Genomic DNA, 15,775 nt, shown 5'->3' on the forward strand with positions numbered 1-15,775 from the left:
TCTCAAGGTCCTCACCTGTCATAGCCTCATTTCTATCAGTCGCTGGCATGTTATTTGTGTCTTCCACTGTGAAGACCGACGCAAAACTCCTGTTCAGTTCCTCAGCCATTTCCTTATTTCCCATTATTAAAACTCCCTTCTCATCCTCTAAAGGACCAATATTTACCTTAGCCACTCTTTTTTGTTTTATATATTTGTAAAAACTTTTACTATCTGTTTTTATGTTCTGAGTAAGTTTACTCTCATACTCTAATCTTACTCTTCTTTATAGCTTTTTTAGTAGCTTTCTGTTGCCCCCTAAAGATTTCCCAGTCCTCTAATCTCCCAGCAATCTTTGCCACTTTATATGCTTTTTCCTTCAATTTGATACTCTCCCTTATTTCCTTAGATATCCACGGTCGATTTTCCCTCTTTCTACCGTCCTTCCTTTTTGTTGGTATAAACCTTTGCTGAGCACTGTGAAAAATCGCTTGGAAGGTTCTCCACTGTTCCTCAACTGTTCCACCATAAAGTCTTAGCTCCCAGTATACCTTAGCTAGTTCTTCTCTCATCCCCTTGTAATCTCCTTTGTTTAACACAAAACACTACTATTTGATTTTACTTTCTCACCCTCCATCTGTATTTTAAATTCCACCATATTGTGATTGCTCCTTCCGAGAGGATCCCTAACTATGAGATCATGAATCAATCCTGCCTCATTACACAGGACAAGATCTAGGACCGCTTGTTCCCTCGTAGGTTCCATTACATACTGTTCTAGGAAACTATCGCGGATACATTCTATAAACTCCTCCTCAAGGTTGCCTTGACCGACCTGGTTAAACCAATCGACATGTAGATTAAAATCCCCCATGATAACTGCTGTACCATTTCTACATGCATCAGTTATTTCTTTGTTTATTGCCTGCCCCACCATAACGTTACTATTTGGTGGCCGATAGACTACTCCTATCAGTGACTTTTTCGCCTTACTATTCCTGATTTCCACCCAAATGGATTCAACCTTATCCTCCATAGCACCGATATCATCCCTAACTATTGCCCGGATGTCATCTATAAATAACAGAGCAACACCACCTCCCTTACCATCCACTCTGTCCTTCCGGATATTTAACTCCCAGTCGTGACCATCCTTTAACCATGTTTCAGTAATGGCCACTAAATCATAGTCATTTACGATGATTTGTGCCATCAACTCATTAACTTTATTCCGAATACTACGAGCATTCAGGTAAAGTACACTTATGTTGGGTTTTTTTACCTCAGTTTTGAATCTTAACATATCCAGTTTTATTCCTTTTATTATTACTGGGCCTATTCACTGAGCTCCCCTCAGTCACTGCACCTTGTACTGTCGCCCTTTTAGATTTTTGACTATGTCTTCTCTGCCTTGCACTTTTCCCCTTACTTCCTTTTGCTTCTGTCCCTGTTTTACTACCTTCCAACTTCCTGCATCGGTTCCCATCCCCTGCCACATTAGTTTAAACCTCCCCAACAGCTCTAGAAAACACCCCCCCCCCCCCAGGACATCGGTTCCAGTCCTGCCCAGGTGCAGACCGTCCGGTTTGTACTGGTCCCACCTTCCCCAGAACCGATCCCAATGCCCCAGGAATTTGAATCCCTCCCTCTTGCACTATCTCTCGAGCCACGCATTCATCCTATCTATCCTGACATTCCTCCTCTGACTAGCTCGTGGCACTGGTAGCAATCCTGAGATTACTACCTTTGAGGTCATACTTTTTAGTTTAACTCCTAACTCCCTGAATTCCGCTTGTAGGACCTCATCCCGTTTTTTACCTATATCGTTGGTGCCTATATGCACCACGACAGCTGGCTGTTCACCCCCCCCCCCCCCCCCCCCCCCTCCCCCCCAGAATGTCCTGCAGCCGCTCCGAGACATCCTTGACCCTTGCACCAGGGAGGCAACATACCATCCTGGAGTCTCGATTGCGTCCAAAGAACCGCCTGTCTATTCCCCTTACGATCGAGTCCCCTATCACTATAGCCCTGCCATTTTTCTTCCTGCCCTGCTGTGCAGCAGAGCCAGCCACGGTGCCATGAACCTGGCCTCTGCTGCCTTCCCCTGGTGAGCCATCTCCCTCAACAGTATCCAAAGCGGTATATCTGTTTTGCAGGGAGATGACCGCAGGGGACACCTGCACTGCCTTCCTACTCTTGCTCTTTCTTTTGGTCACCCATTTTCTATCTCCCTCATTAATTTTCACCTGCGGTGTGACCAACTCGCTAAACGTGCTATCCACGACCTCCTCAGCATCGCGGATGCTCCAAAGTGAGTCCATCCGCAGCTCCAGAGCCGTCAAGCGGTCTAACAGGAGCTGTAACTGAACACACTTCTTGCACGTGAAAGAGCTAGGGACAGTGGACGTGTCCCTGAGCTCCTACATCGCACACGAGGAGCATAACACGGGTCTGGGATCTCCTGCCATGTCTTAAACCTTAGGTAAACTTATGCAACAACAATTTCAAAATAAAAATAAATAAATTAGACAATGAAAAGAAAAACTACTTGCCAGTCATTTACCAGGGTTAAAAAGCACCTTCTCTCACTCTGCACCGAATTACCTCACTGCACCAAATTACCAAGTTGCAATCCCACTCTCGATGTGTCTCACTCAGGATGTGTCTCCTTGAAAAGCGCTAGCTTACTGAGTGTGCTCTCTGTCTGTCTTTTATGCAGACCTCAGCTAATCGATCTCACTCATTGTGTGCGTTTAGTCTCTCACTCGTGCATTTTGTGTCTCCACTTGTACGTGTTTTGTCTCTCACACGTATTTTGTCTCTCACTCGTGTGTGTGTGTGTGTGTGTGTGGTCTCAGACTCGTGTGCGTTTGGTCTCGTGCTCGTGTGCGTTTGGTCTCGCGCTCGTGTGCGTTTGGTCTCGCGCTCGTGTGCGTTTTGCCTCGTGCGTTCTGTCTCGCGCGCGTGCGTTCTGTCTCACATTCTCGCTTTTTTTTTACTATTTTCATGAGGCTTTTAATTCCAGATTTTATGTTGAATTCAGATTTCACCATCTGCCACGGTTGGATTTGAGCCCAGGTCTTGCCCTGGGTCTCTGGATTACTAGTCGATAGCACGACACCACCCTCTTCCCCCAAATGCATCCAGCATCTTTCAGCAACGAAAGCTGAATGAATAGGTGAACCGCCAATGTTTTAGAGACTTGACATCTATTGCTCTGTGTTAAAGTGCATTCAGAAGCAAAGTTATTTTTCCTGTTTGCGTGTTCCTCCCTTTCGTGCTCGCTTTCAATTTTTCAAAACCTACTACATATCTTGCTTTTCCCAGTACTGAAAGGTCACAGACCCAAAACATTGGTTTCTCTCTCTGATTCTTCACAGCATCGGCATCCTTGGAGTTACCATTGACCAGCCATTTAACACAATCATCACCATTAATACTGGGACAACAAAAAACAGTCAGACGCTAGGAATTTTGTTACCAGTATTACAGGCTAGGGTTTAGAGAACCTGAAAGTGCATCATGGAGTTCACCTGACCCATAACTTTAAATAGATTTTGGTTATGGGGAGCGCAAGGTGTGGTGCAACAGAGAGCTAAAGTATGTTTAAACAAAAACAACGTTTATTCTGTGAATCCAGTTAACATTGTAAAACACACCCAGTAAACATCTTGGCAACTATCAACTCAAATACTCTCCCCAAAGAATACAGTACTCTATAAGTAACCCTTAATCTTTCCTTACAATATCCATAAGACAAATACCCTCTTCAACACAGACATCAGGTTTAAATTCTCGACTGAGAGCAGTTATCACTTTTAAATTAGCAAGTGATCTGAAGACATGCCTTTCATACAGAGAGAGACCAGAATTACACCTGGTTTCTCTGGATGCAGCTCCCAATCTGCAAAATGGAACTAAACACACCCTGTAGCTGACAGCCCAAAGCGATAGTAAAACAGACAGGCCAGCTCCACCCACACTCTGACATTACTGCAGCTATTTGATAAACACCCATTTCTTAAAGGTACTCTCACGTGACACCAGTAACTCGCCTGCTGCCTCCCCAAAGCTCATCGCGCCATCCACAAGGTACATATCAAGAGTATTGTGGGCGGTACTCTCCAATTGCGTGGATGAGGTGAAGCTCCAATAATACCCGAATTCAACACTCCCCAAGGTCAAGGCAGCCCGCTTCATGGTCACCCCATCCACCACCGACATTTGGTGGCAGCAGTGTGTGTCTACAAGATGCACTTATCAAGCCTCCTTTGACAGCACCTTCCAAACCCACACCCTCTACCAGCCAGAAGGACGAAAGCAGGGGATGCATGGTAACATCACCACCTGCCACTTCAGACCACACCCCACAACCGATGGGGCGACTTCACGATGGCGTGGATCACTGTTGCTCTGAGTTTTCGTCTAGTCGTGTGGCGGCTGTGGACTGTGTCCAGCCCGGCCACAATCATGGGGGGGGGGGGTGCGTTCCGCTGGCTGGGGGCTCTTCGTCAGGGCTGGGGGGACTGGTGGAGGGTGGTCCGGGAGTGGCGAGGGAGGTTACAGGGTGGCACTATCTGGCAGGCTGGGTCCGCGTGCTGCTGGCGCCATGTTGTACGATGCGGCCACTGTGCGCATGTGCGGCCACGGACCCGGCAATTCTCCAGCCGTATCTGCAGGAAAGCCGGGGCTTCACGTGGCGTGGCTGCTAGCCCCCCCCCCCCCCCCACCACCGGGGGGGACATTGGTGCGGGGGCGCCGCCTACTTTTTGGCCGTAAGACGTAAGACACAGCCGCAGAATCGGAGAATCCAGCCACATGTCTCTGACTGGATAGTGAGGAAAATTATAGTCTTAAGTTATTATTTGCAATACCATTCTCATAGAACATAGAACATAGAACACTACAGCGCAGTACGGGCCCTTCGGCCCTCGATGTTGCACCGACCTGTGAAACCATCTGAAGCCTATCTGACCTACACTATTCCATTTTCATCCATATGTCTACCCAGTGACCACTTAAATGCCCTTAAAGTTGGCGAGTCTACTACTGTTGCAGGCAGGGCGTTCCACACCCCTACTACTCTCTGAGTGAAGAAACTGCCTCTGACATCTGTCCTATATCTACCACCCCTCAATTTGAAGCTTATGTCGCCTCGTGTTGGTCATCACCATCCGAGGAAAAAGACTCTCACTGTCCACCCTATCTAACCCTCTGACTATCTTATATGTCTCTATTAAGTCACCTCTCAGCCTTCTCCTCTCTAACGAAAACAACCTCAAGTCCCTGAGCATTTCCTCATAAGACCTTCCCTCCATACCAGGCAACATCCTAGTAAATCTCCTCTGAACCATTTCCAAAGCTTCCACATCCTTCCTATAATGTGGTGACCAGAACTGCACGCAATACTCCAGGTGTGGCCGCACCAGAGTTTTGTACAGCTGCAGCATGACCTCTTGGCTCCGAAACTCAATCCCCCTACTGATAAAGGCTAGCACACCATATGCCTTCTTAACAGCCCTATTAACCTGGGTGGCAACTTTCAGGGATTTATGTACCTGGATCTCTCTGTTCATCTGCACTACCAAGAATCTTGCCATTAGCCCAGTACTCTGCATTCCTGTTACTCCTTCCAAAGTGAACCACCTCACACTTTTCCGCATTAAACTCCATCTGCCACCTCTCAGCCCAGCTCTGCAGCTTATCTATGTCCCTCTGTATCCTATAACATCCTTCAGCACTATCCACAACTCCACCGACTTTCGTGTCATCTGCAAATTTACTAACCCATCCTTCTACACCCTCTTCCAGGTCATTTATAAAAATGACAAACAGCAGTGGCCCCAAAACAGATCCTTGCGGTACACCACTAGTAACTGAACTCCAGGATGAACATTTGCCATCAATCACCACCCTCTGTCTTCTTTCAGCTAGCCAATTACTGATCCAAACCGCTAAATCACCTTCAATCCCATACTTCCTTATTTTCTGCAATAGCCTACCGTGGGGAACCTTATCAAACGCCTTACTGAAATCCATATACACCACATCAACCGCTTTACCCTCATACACCTGTTTGGTCATCTTCTCAAAAAACTCAATAAGGTTTGTGAGGTATGACCTACCCTTCACAAAACCGTGTTGATTATCGCTAATCAACTTGTTCTTTCCAAGATGATTATAAACCCTATCTCTTATAACCTTTTCCAACATTTTACCCACAACCGAAGTAAGGCTCACAGGTCTATAATTACCAGGGTTGTCTCTACTCCCCTTCTTGAACAAGGGGACAACATTTGCTATCCTCCAGTCTTCCGGCACTATATCTGTCGACAAAGGCGACATAAAGATCAAGGACAAAGGCTCTGCAATCTCCTCCCTGGCTTCCCAGAGAATCCTAGGATAAATCCCATCTGGCCCAGGGGACTTATCTATTTTTACACTTTCCAAAATTGCTAACACCTCCTCCTTGTGAACCTTAATCCCATCTAGCCTGGTCAACTGTACCTGAGTATTCTCCTCGACAACATTGTCTTTCTCCAGTATAAACACTGACGAAAATTATCCATTTAACGCTACCCCTATCTCCTCTGAAAGTGGAGATACTGCTCGGCTTCGCTTTGTAGCCCGTTATTTTGTTTAAGCCTTGCCAAAACCGACTAGAGTCTGTGTCGTTAGTCTGTGACTCTAGCTTAGTCTGGTATTGTGTCTTGGCATCTCGGACGGCTTTGTGGAGGTTGTAGCAGGATTTCTTGTATAGGTCAGGGTCATCTGACTTTAATGTCTCAGACCCCAAAGCCTTTTACACATATGTGAGAAATAGGGGATTGACTAGAGCGAGGGTGGGTCCAATCCAGGACAGTAGCGGGAGATTGTGTATTGAGTCTGAAGAGATAGGAGAGGTCTTGAATGAGTACTTTTCTTCAGTATTTACAAACGAGAGGGGCCATATTGTTGGAGAGGACAGTGTGAAACAGACTGGTAAGCTCGAGGAGATACTTGTTGGGAAGGAAGATATGGGTTGGGCATTTTGAAAAACTTGAGGATAGACAAGTCCCCCGGACCTGATGGGATATATCCAAGGATTCTATGGGAAGCAAGAGATGAAATTGCAGAGCCGTTGGCAATGATCTTTTCGTCCTCACTGTCAACAAGGGTGGTAGCAGGGGATTGGAGAGTGGCAAATGTCGTGCCCCTGTTCAAAAAAGGGAATAGGGATAACACTGGGAATTACAGGCCAATTAGTCTTACTTCGGTGGTAGGCAAAGTAATGGAAAGGGTACTGAGGGATAGGATTTCTGTGCATCAGGAAAGACACTGCTTGATTAGGGATAGTCAGCGCAGATTTGTGAGGGGTAGGTCTTGCCACACAAGTGTTATTGACTTCTTTGAGGAGGTGACCAAGCATGTGGATGAAGGTAAAGCAGTGGATGTGGTGACGGATACGCAGCGGTCTGTAAGTGGGGGGGGGGGGGGTTCCAGAAAGGGGTCAGTTACATCATTTTCTGTCAGCACTATCCCAGGGTGCCGTGACATAGTTTGGGGGCCTGGTCCCGGAATCTTTGGAATGGTAGACAGCAATGATTTGGGGTTCAGTGCATATCAAGGAGGCACCAGGCTTGTAATAGCTTAACAGGTTGGCCTTAGTGGAGGACTTGTCTTTGGTTTGTTTACAGGGGCTTTGAAAAGATAAGTTGATTGAATTGGCAAGTGAATTAAAGGTAGAGGTGCTGGTTAAAGCTAAGAAGGCAGAGATATTCGGTGTATTAGGTGAGTGCTTGGATCTGTTAGAAACACAGGAGAGCCCATGAGTAATCAGTCCAGGTAGTGTAGCATCAGAAACACTTTCTGGTGAGGAAACTGATCTGGAGGGGATTTGGTTGCAGTTCGAGAATGAGAGGGAATTAAGAAGAATGGACACACTAGAAAGAGAGTTGGAGAGGCAGGGAGTTAGAGATGCATTCCAAAGAGCATTTGAAATGTGGAAATTTGATGTGGAAATAGAAAGATTAGCACGGTAAGAAAGGAGTGAGAGAGAAGAAATCTTAACTCAAGAGGTTGATGTTAAAGGTAGAAATTGAAAGTAAAGAGGGACGAGTGGCCCTTCCCAGTCCAAATCCAACTGGGGATGTGTTTAAGTATGTACAGGCCCTACCAACATTTGAGGAAAGGGATGTAGATGCATTCCTCATGGCATTTGAGAAAATACAAACTCAAATAGAGTGGCAGAAGGAAAAGTGGACATTACCTATGCAAAGTAAATTGATGGGGCGGGTGCAGAAAGTTTATGATTCCCTGTCAGAGGGGGTGTCTAAGGATTACAACAAGGTAAAAAGGACTATTCTGGGTGCATCTGAATTAGTTCCGGAGGCATACAGGAACATTTTCAGAATTTGAGGTAACAGTTGGGTCAGAGTTATGTTGAATTTAAAAGGCTTAAGTGGAGCAATTTTGATAGTTGGTTACCAGCATTGGGAGTTGAAACTACCTGTGAGGCTCTGAGAGAAATCAGTCTCTTGGAAGAATTTAAGAATTCACTACCCTCTGTGATAAGAATCCATGTTGAAGACCAAAGGTTATGGTCACTAGACGAGCAGCAATAATGGCTGACGGTTATGAGCTGATTCATCAATTGAAACCTTTGTTCCGTCACCCCCATAATTTTGAAAAGGACAGGAAGTGCGATAGTGAAAGGAAGGCAGGTAGACTGGCTAAGGAATGGGTAGCCGGGAATGCTCTGGGATAACCTTCTCAGACCAGGAAGGAAGATGCAGAGGGTGGAGGTGAGATTTGAAGGCATTGTATTGCATTGCATTGTTACCATTGCAATGAAGTGGGACACGTTCATTCAGCATGTTGGAAGGAAAACCCATGGGATTATTGGGGTTAATAAGGAGGATTCTGACCAGGGAACAAAAGTGGAGAACACTACAGAACAGACTGTAGATCTATCCAGAACTCGGAGACCTGAGGGAAGGACTACTATCGGAGCAGGTATAGCAAATGAGGTAGGTGAGAAATTTGCAGGGTTTTTGTCTGAGGGGACAATCACCTCGTTTTAATCCAATGATGTGGCCAAACCCATAACTATTTTAAGGGACACAAATGCTCTGCAAACTCTCTTACTGGAGAGGGATAGAATAGAACAGTACAGCACAGAACAGGATCTTGGAAGAATTTAAGAATTCACTACCCTCTGGAAAGTTCAATGGTAGCTACAGTATTAGTGAATGGGATAGATGGAAATTATATGATAGCGCTGCATCTCAAGGTCTCGTGGGGGTCGAATTGACCACACACTAGCCTAGGGTGTCAGGACACTCTACATGATTTAGATGTGGAAGATTCTGCTTCAATAAGGCTTCTACATTAAATCCATTAAAGTTATCGCAAGTACAAAAAGAAATTGAATTTACGCCCTAGAATGATATCATAAAGTTGGGTTCAGCAACTGGAATTCACCTATTGTGATGGTACTGAAACTGGATGGAACTTGAAGGTTGTGTGTGGAATATCGAAACGTGAATGCAGTGACGAAAGTGGATTCATATCCAACTCCACATTTAGGAGATAGTGGGACAATCACATTTATTACAAAGATTGCCCTGTTCAGAGGATATTAGCTACTACCCCTATCATAAAGGGCTTGTGTAAGACCAGATGGGCTTTATCAGTTCTGCCATTTGGTTATGAAGAACGCACCAGCAACTTTTCAAACACTGACAAACAAGGTTATTAGAAAACTGATAATTGTGCTGTGTATATTGATGACTTGGCTTTAAGGCAAATGCGGAGCAGCATTTGTGAGCAGTTTTGGGCCCTCTAAGGAAGGATATGCTGACCTTGGAAAGGGTCCAGAGGAGGTTCACAAGAATGATCCCTGGAATTAAGAACTTGTCGTATGATGAACGGTTGAGGACTCTGGGTCTGTACTCGTTGGGAGTTTAGAAGGATAAGATCTTCTTGAAACGTACAGGATACTGCGTGACCTGGATAGAGTGGACGTGGAGAGGATGTTTCCACTTGTAGGAAAAACTAGAACCAGAGGACACCACCTCAGACTAAAGGGACGATCCTTTAAAACAGAGATGAGGAGGAATTTCTTCAGCCAGAGGGTGATGAATCTGTGGAACTCTTTGCTGCAGGAGTCTGTGGAGGCCAATTCACTGAGTGTCTTCAAGACAGATAGATAGGTTCTTGATTAATAAGGGGATCAGGGGTTATGGGGAGAAGGCAGGAGGATGAGGCTGAGAAACATATCAGCCATGATTGAATGGTGGAGCAGACTCGATGGGCCGAGTGGCCTAATTCTGCTCCTATGCCTTATGGTCTTATTTACAACATCTGAAAGAACGGTTCGATCGACGGCAAGAAGCAAATTTGCTGGTGAATTGGCTAAAAGTGAATTTGCAAAGGCACAAGTCAGATATTTAGACCATACTGCAGGATATGTTCAGGTGGCCCCATGAGATGTTAAAGTAAATGCTATTGCAGAATTCCCAGCATCTTCAACGAAAAAGGGAAGTTTTAAGATTTCTGGGCACGTGCGGCTTTCACCGAAAGTTTGTTCCAAACTTTAGCAGTTTAGTGGTTGCTCCGTTGACTGAGCTATTTAAAAAAAAAAATAAGTTCCACTGGATATTGGAGTGTCAAAATGCAGACAACAATTTAAAAACAGCATTGACAACTGCCACAGTTTTAGCGGCAGCTGATTGTGCCAAGCAGTTGAAATTGGCTATTGATGCAAGCGGTGTGGATATTGGTGCTGTGTTGCTGTAAGAAGACCGACACAGGTATTGAAAAACCAGTGGGGTATTTTCCACGCAAGCTGAATATTCATTAACAAAGACACTCCACTGTCGAGACAGAAACACCGAGTATGGTGATGGCATTGCATCATTTTGAAATTAATATCGCTCCCAATTTATCAAAAACAATTGTTGGCACAGACCATAAAAGATTTTAGAAACGTTTTGAGACCGAAATGCTGAACTTTTCAGATGGAGTTTGTTATTAATATCATTAAATTTACAGATTATAGATGGGGCTGCATGAGAAACTTTAATTGCTGAAGTATTGTCAAGAGTTTCAAATTCAAGGAAATGGGCTTTTGAATCCTGAAAAAGGGACTGAAATTAACTCAGAAATAAAAGCAAATTACTGCGGATGCTGGAATCTGAAACCAAAAGAGAAAATGCTGGAAAATCTCAGCAGGTCTGGCAGCATCTGGAGGGAGAGAAAAGAGCTAACGTTTCGAATCCAGATGACCCTTTGTCAAAGCTGAAATTAACTCTATGGCTAGAGCAAACTTGTCTATGTCATCATGTTAATGCAGCCAGCTTAGAATATAATAATAATAATCTAGTTGTCACATTCCGGCGCCTGTTCGGGTTCACTGAGGGAGAATTCAGAACGTCCAATTCACCTAACAAGGGGACATAAATTTAAGGTGAACAGTGGAAGATATAGGGGGGATGTCAGAGATAGTTTTTTTACCCAGAGAGTAGTGGGGGTATGGAATGCACTGCCTGTGGAAGGAGTTGAGTCGGAAACATTAGGGACCTTCAAGCGGCTATTGGATAGGTACATGGATTACGGTAGAATAATGGAGTGTAGATTAATTTGTTCTTAAGGGCAGCACGGTAGCATTGTGGACAGCACAATTGCTTCACAGCTCCAGGGTCCCAGGTTCGATTCCGGCTTGGGTCGCTGTCTGTGCGGAGTCTGCACATCCTCCCCGTGTGTGCGTGGGTTTCCTCCGGGTGCTCCGGTTTCCTCCCACAGTCCAAAGATGTGCAGGTTAGGTGGATTGGCCATGATAAATTGCCCTTAGTGTCCAAAATTGCCCTTAGTGTTGGATGGGGTTACTGGGTTATGGGGATAGGGTGGAGGTGTTGACCTTGGGTAGGGTGCTCTTTCCAAGAGCCGGTGCAGACTCGATGGGCCGGGTGGCCTCCTTCTGCACTGTAAATTCTATGATGATCTATGATTAATCTAGGACAAAAGGTTCGGCACAACATCGTGGGCCGAAGGGCTTGTTCTGTGCTGTATTTTTCTATGTTCCATGTTCTAAGCACGTCTTTCGGGACTTGTGGGAGGAAACTGGAGCACCCGGGGGAAACCCACGCAGACACGGGGAGAACGCGCAGGCTCCGCACAGACAGTGACCCAAGCCGGGAATCGAATCTGGGACCCTGGAGCTGTGAAGAAGCAGTGCTAACCACTGTGCTACCGTGCCGCCCTAAAACAAAGGCAGGGCAACTTGATAGATACCGAGCAAAGCCAGCTCTTGGCCTGAATTTTTGAATTATCTCCAACAAGGAAGGAGGCGTGAGAAAAAAAAGTCTTAATATTTATTTTTTGCAATATCATTGTTAGATTGTCATAGAGGGGCTTTTCACAGTAACTTCATTTGAAGCCTACTCGTGACAAGCGATTTCCATTTCCACGAGGAAACACGTTTGTATGGGTGCGACAGGTTTCATTGAATGGAGACAGAAGACTGCAAAGGTCAAACATCGAGAAAGGTGCTGTGAAGGCAGATAATTTGGAATGGTAATGAACACAGAGCCAGCACAGTTTGAATAGGAATTTACATAAGGCAAATAAAAGTAGTGGTTTAAAGTTGGCTGTTGTATTTCAAAAGGAACATATACAATTGGAAGATTATAAATAGATTAGGCAAAATTGTGTAAGTTTACGTTTAAAATATAATAGCCATAAAGTAAAAAAAGGGTTGATCAGTTATGGGGAAAGGGACTTCTAAAGGATTATTTTAGAACAGTACAGCACAGAACAGGCCCCTCGGCCCTCGATGTTGTGCCGAGCAATGATCACCCTACTCAAACCCACGTATCCACCCTATACCCGTAACCCAACAACCCCCCACCTTAACCTTACTTTTAAGGACACTACGGGCAATTTAGCATGGCCAATTCACCTAACCTGCACATCTTTGGACTGTGGGAGGAAACCGGAGCGCACGGAGGAAACCCACGCACACACGGGGAGGACGTGCAGACTCCGCACAGACAGTGACCCAGCCGGGAACCGAACCTGGGACTCTGGAGAATAAAACCGATTGAAGGAAACACTGAAGACAGTTGGAGGTGGTGGCTGTGAGATCTCGAACAAGACAGTGTGTGTGTGTTAAAGGCACATGCTTCAACCCTGTTTGCTGCCCCCTCTCAGATCACCCTAAGAACAGTAGGGCATTGTGTGGCAATGTTACTGGAATTTGCTATCAAGTAAAAATCTATAAGGACTGTTGCCATCAAAAGGGGGTTTATCCCTGAGTTTATTTTAGCTAAAAACTTTTACGAAATGTTTATAAAGTACTGTTAACTGTGTAGTAGTATTCTCGTGTTTTAAATGTTTCTTTTTCTTTACTTTTTAAAAAATAAATTTAGAGTACCCAATTCATTTTCTCCAATTAAGGAGCGATTTATTGTGGCCAATCGCCCTAGCCTGCACATCTTTGGGTTGTGGGGGTTGATGTGTTGGGTAAGCTGGGTCTGCGAGGACTGCGTTTACTGCAACAGTGAGAGAGACAGGCTTCCAACACTTGAAGAAATGCAACTTGATTTTATTGAACAACTAACTATAATACATGCTTTAACTGTGGGTTGACACGATGCTGACTTGACTGGAGACCTGAGGCTAACCTGACCAGACTATCTTACTACCACATGGTGTGTGTTCTAGTTGCTGCTCACAGGCTCTGGCTGTCTCAGAGGCTGGATCCCGAGGAAGCGGGAAAGCTAGTGCCCTCTGGCTTTATAGTGGTCGTGTCCTGTCTGGTGATTGGCTGCTGTGTTCTGTGTGTTCACTGGTCATCCTGTGTGTCCATCACTGCCTGTCTGTGCACCGTAATACACCTGTGTGTATATTATGACAGGGGTGAAACCCACGCAAACACGGGGAGAATGTGCAAACTCCACACGGACAGTGACCCAGAGCCGGGATCGAACCTGGGACCTCGGCGCCGTGAGGCAGCAGGGCAAACCCTGCAGTCCCTTTTTCTTTATTCTAATAAATGATTGACATTAATGTATAAAATCATCACAATTGGCCCGGGAGTTACTTATCTTGACTTCAGATAACACTTCTTAATACACAATTTGCAAAATACTTGCAAGAAGTCTTACAACACCAGGTTAAAGTCCAACAGGTTTGTTTCAAACACTAACTTTCGGAGCTGCTCCCTCTCCATTCACCTGAGGAAGGAGCAGTGCTCTGAAAGCTAGTGTTTGAAACAAACCTGTTGGACTTTAACCTGGTGTTGTAAGACTTCTTACTGTGCTCACCCCAGTCCAACGCCAGCATCTCCACATCATCAAAATACTTGTGGCAGCTGATTTAAATTTCCCTTTGGGATTTGGGCAGTTTTGCACTTACCACCTGCTGTTCTATCCAAATGCCAGCTCTCCTGATTAAGTGACCTACCAAAGCGGCAAATATCAACCTGGATTATACACTCAAATCTGTGGGTTGGAATTTGAGGCCACTACTCCTTGACTCAGATTACAGGGCTAACCACTGAGACAAGACTGAGACATATGAGAACATAAGAACTAGGAGCAGGAGTAGGCCATATGGGCCCTCGAGCCTGCTCCGCCATTCAATGAGATCATGGCTGATCTTTTGTGGACTCAGCTCCACTTTCCGGCCCGAACACCATAACCCTTAATCCCTTTATTCTTCAAAAATCTATCTTTACCTTAAAAACATCTAATGAAGGAGCCTCAACTGCTTCACTGGGCAAGGGATTCCATAGATTCACAACCCTTTGGGTGAAGAAGTTCCTCCTAAACTCAGTCCTAAATCTACTTCCCCTTATTTTGAGGCTATGCCCCCTAGTTCTGCTTTCACCCGCCAGTGGAAACAACCTGCCCGCATCTATCCTATCTATTTCCTTCATAATTTTATATGTTTCTATAAGATCCCCCCTCATCCTTCTAAATTCCAACGAGTACAGTCCCAGTCCACTCAACCTCTCCTTGTAATCCAACCCCTTCAGCTCTGGGGTTAACCTAGTGAATCTCCTCTGCACACCCTCCAGCACCAGTACATCCTTTAATAAAAGCAAATTACTGCGGATGCTGGAATCTGAAACCAAAAAGAAAATGCTGGAAAATCTCAACAGGTCTGGCAGCATCTGTAGGGAGAGAAAGGAGCTAACGTTTCCAGTCCAATCAAAAGCTTTATCAAAAGCTTTTGACAAAGAGTCATCGAACTCGAAACGTTAGCTCTTTTCTCTCCCTACAGATGCTGCCAGACCTGCTGAGATTTTCCAGCATTTCCTTTTTGATGCCAGTACGTCCTTTCTCAGGTAAGGAGACCAAAACTGAACACAGGTATGTAAAGGGTATTAACGAATATGGGACAAATTTGGTTAAATGGAGTTAAGGTACAGAATAGCCCAATCTTTTTAAACAACAGGGCAACTCAAGGAGTTGAATGAATATTCCATACTCCCTTGTTCCTATTCGAACCTCACTCTATACCCACCGGCACAGCGCTCACTCAAGTATCACTGCACATGGATTCTGAAATTCCAAACTATTTAAATGATCCCTCCTTGCCATTTCTGCAGAGGTACCCCACACTTTTGATGAGAAACAGACTTTTACAGTTTATTGCAAAACAAGAAACTGCAATATTTGGTTAATGAAACTAATGAGGAACACATTAGTTGGAACCTGCTGTGTTCCAAGTGAAATTTTCCAAACGTACAAAAAAAACCAAATACCCCCAAACCTGATAAACAGGATAAATGGCTGCTCCATGTGACTGG

The sequence above is a fragment of the Scyliorhinus canicula genome, chromosome 4, assembly GCF_902713615.1.
Source record: "Scyliorhinus canicula chromosome 4, sScyCan1.1, whole genome shotgun sequence".
Classification (NCBI taxonomy): Eukaryota; Metazoa; Chordata; class Chondrichthyes; order Carcharhiniformes; family Scyliorhinidae; genus Scyliorhinus; species Scyliorhinus canicula.